General features: G+C 47.2%; 1 pseudogene; it reads right to left on the reverse strand.

Moving 5' to 3' along the window:
- Positions 1-3,242, reverse strand: part of LOC108524190 (pregnancy-specific beta-1-glycoprotein 2-like) — an 11,661-nt pseudogene extending 8,419 nt beyond the window's left edge.
- Positions 3,243-3,624: the final 382 nt, after the last annotated feature.

Raw genomic sequence — 3,624 nt, forward strand, 5'->3', positions numbered from 1 at the left:
GCGAAAATTAATTCAAGATGGATTAGAGACTTAAATGTTAGACCTAATACCATAAAAACCCTAGAAGAAAACCTAGGTAATACCATTCAGGACATAGGCATGGGCAAGGACTTCATGTCTAAAACACCAAAAGCAGCAGCAATAAAAGCCAAAATTGACAAATGGGATCTAATTACACTAAAGAGCTTCTGCACAGCAAGAGAAACTACCATCAGAGTGAACAGGCAACCTAGAGAGTGGGAGAAAATTTTTGCAATCTACTCATCTGACAAAGGGCTAAGATCCAGAACCCACAAAGAACTCAAACAAATTTACAAGATAAAGACAAACAACCACATCAAAAAGTGGGCAAAGGATATGAACAAACATTTCTCAAAAGAAGACATTCGTACAGCCAACAGACACATGAATAAATGCTCATCATCACTGGCCATCAGAGAAATGCAAATCAAAACCACAATGAGATACCATCTCACACCAGTTAGAATGGCAATCATTAAAAAGTCAGGAAACAACAAGTGCTGGAGAGGATGTGGAGAAATAGGAACACTTTTACACTTTTGGTGGGATTGTAAACTAGTTCAACCATTGTGGAAAACAGTATGGCGATTCCTCAAGGATCTAGAACTAGAAATACCATATTTCTAGTATATACCCAGTAATGGGATGATTCAGCCATCCCATTACTGGGTATATACCCAAAGGATTGTAAATCGTGCTGCTATAAAGACACATGCACACGTATGTTTACACGTATGTAAATTGTAAATTATTCACAGTCATCTGACCTAATGCTTGGTGCAGTGGAGGTGTTCACACAAACAGCATTTATTATTATTCACTTCCATGAGAGAGCACCTTTAGATCAGATCCCTGTGGACAAGCTGCTGTCAGGCACATTTTCTCTCTTCTGTTTCTGCTTCTGGGGACATTAGATTTTCTATGGAGTGTCCTAAGCCTCACAAGGCAGTTGGCTGATGGCCTACAAAGCTTGTCTTTCTGTCCTCTCCACTCTGAGTCTCAGGTGAAGAAAGTTCTGTCCTTGCCCAGATGAGGCTCTGAGGGCTGAGCCCTGGCTGGTGAGCAGCTCCAGACACAGTCCTCAGACAGCTGGTGAATCCTTGGTCCCAGTAAGCCCTGCCACAACCCAGCCCTGGCACAGGCTCCTCGGCTTTATCTGGAGTAAGGATTTAGGGACGGGGTCTGAGGTTGAGGTTTCTGGGGCTGAGCTTCTCTGAGAGTATCTCAAGGGGCCTCTTAGGCAAAGCCCTACTCAGTTCTCCAGGGTCTTTCTCAGGGTCAAGTTTATGAAGAGGGCATGAGGTGCTTGGCTGAGACTGATCTCCTCCTGCTGAGCACCCCCCCGCCCATCAGACTGTCCTTCCTGTGCAGCAAGTGTCTGCAGGGTCTGGAGGCAGGAAAGGAATTCTGATCTGTTGTAGTTTGTCTCCTCTGTGTGTGTCCTGCACTAAATGCTGAAGCCCCAACATGGGACATAAGGCAGAGAGGGACACAGGCACAGTCCAGGCCTGACCATCCTGTGTGTGCAAAGTAGAAGTGACCCCCACCCCTCAACACCTAGGGATCATGTGGAATCACTCACGGTATAAGGTGAAATGTCCAGTTACTCCTTTAATCCCACCACCTCGCTGTGTGATTTGAATGGTGTAGGATCCTGTGTCATTCTGGGTGACATTCTGGATCAGCAGGGATGCATTGGAATATACAGTTTCTCGTCCACTGTATGCAGGCCCAAATATAATCATTTCAGTGTCTATTATATATGCTGTAATGTAATGGTAGAGGTCCATTATTTGCCCTTTGTACCAGACGTAGCCAGTAACATTCTGGGGCAAATTGTGGACAAGTAGCAGAACATCCTTGCCCTCAGAAACTTTGGTTGGCCGGGCTTCAATCGTGACTTGGGCAGTGGTGGGTGGGTTCCAGAAGATTAAAAGTGATGCTAGGAGGTGGAGAGAGCATCAGTCAATATTGAGACCTATGTATTGGGGTGAAAAGATGGGGCCCTGGGTCCTGAGAAGATCTCTTTAATCATCAGCCTTGAAGACACACACACACACACACACCGCTTTTTGTGTGTGTGTGTGTGTGTTTGTGTGTTTTTGTCCTACTGTCCTACTGGGTCAAGGTCAGCGACACGACCCCCATTCCTTCCACACTTCTGACCTCGGCATTTTTCTCTTTGGAATCCTCTTGCCCAGGTGTCTGCATGGCTCCCTCCACACTGCCCTCAGGTTCTGCTCACATCAGGGCATCCTTAGACTTCTTTCCTGACACCTCCTTCAGAGACCCTGGGTCTTCCCTTTCTGAGCTTTCCCTGCTCTACTCCCCCCGGAGCTCTGGTCAATACCTGACCTCACATTCTAGATCGCTTTGCATGTCTGTCTTCCCGCCCATGAGAGCATGAGCTCCGTGAGGACAGGGACTTTTGTGATCTGGGTTGCACCCCAGTGCCTCGGACAGGCTGCAGACTCCTGTAGATGTGAGGGTTCCCAGGGACTTCCATGCCAGGGTTTTTTTTTTTTTTTTTTTCTTTCCCCAATTGTTGAGGTTTTTTGCTGAGGACAGTGTTTCATGTCCTGCTTATATTTTCATTTGAAGTATCATCCAATAATAGTTATTATTATCATTTTTCAAAATGTGGTGGCCAGTGATGATTAACCAGGAGGACAGAATACTTGAGATTTTCCTACCTATTACCAATTCCGGTTCAATGTGATTTTCCTGCTGTGACCCTGTCCCTCTCTGGTATATTTTCCCCTATGCAGGCTCCAACAGAACCTTCTTTCCTGTATTTTTTTTTTCTTTTTGAGACGGAGTCTCGTACTATCTCCCAGGCTGACATGCAGTGGCACCATCTCGGCTCACTGCAACCTCTGCCTCCCAGGTTCATGCAATTCTCCTGCCTCAGCCTCCCGAGTAGCTAGGATTACAGGAGCATACCACCACACCTGGTTAACTTTATCTGCTTTTAGTAGAGACGGGGCTTCACTGTGTTGCGCAGACTACTCTTGAACTCCAGACCTCATGATCCACCCACCTCAGCCTCCCAAAGTGCTGGCTTATTTTATTTTTTAGAACTCCATCCTTTCCAGAAGACCCCATCAAATCATTCCACTTCCTCCTCCTGTCCTCTCCCAGGAAGTTCTCTCCTCACCTGTGAGTAGAAGCTCCTTCCAGGTGATGTGCAGTGTGCAGGGAGGTGCTGAGAGGGGCCCCATGTCCTGTTCTGCCTGTGTGTTCTCCTCTGTGGAGATGAGCCTGGGATCCAGAATCTTTCTGAGCACAGATGTCAGCTGTGCTGCTGTCCTTCCTCCTTCTGTGCTGAGCCTCTTCTCGGGGCAGGAGCACTTCTCAGGCTTATGGGTGGGGTCTGTGTCCAGGGCACCTCTCTGTCCCCTCCCCTCTCAGTCCTGCCTCCTTGTCCCTCCTTCTCTTTTTCCTTTTGTCTGTGTGTCAGGTCCCTGGGAATTGTGGAGGCCTCTGCCTTTTTCAGCAGTGATTTTGTCACCAAACCTCGGCACACACTATGTGCAAAAACACAAACACACACACAAAAGAGACGTGCACAGACACACACAGTCACACACATACCCTGTAGGT

This window comes from Rhinopithecus bieti, unplaced genomic scaffold, assembly GCF_001698545.2.
Source record: "Rhinopithecus bieti isolate Rb0 unplaced genomic scaffold, ASM169854v2 scaffold_81676, whole genome shotgun sequence".
Classification (NCBI taxonomy): domain Eukaryota; kingdom Metazoa; phylum Chordata; class Mammalia; order Primates; family Cercopithecidae; genus Rhinopithecus; species Rhinopithecus bieti.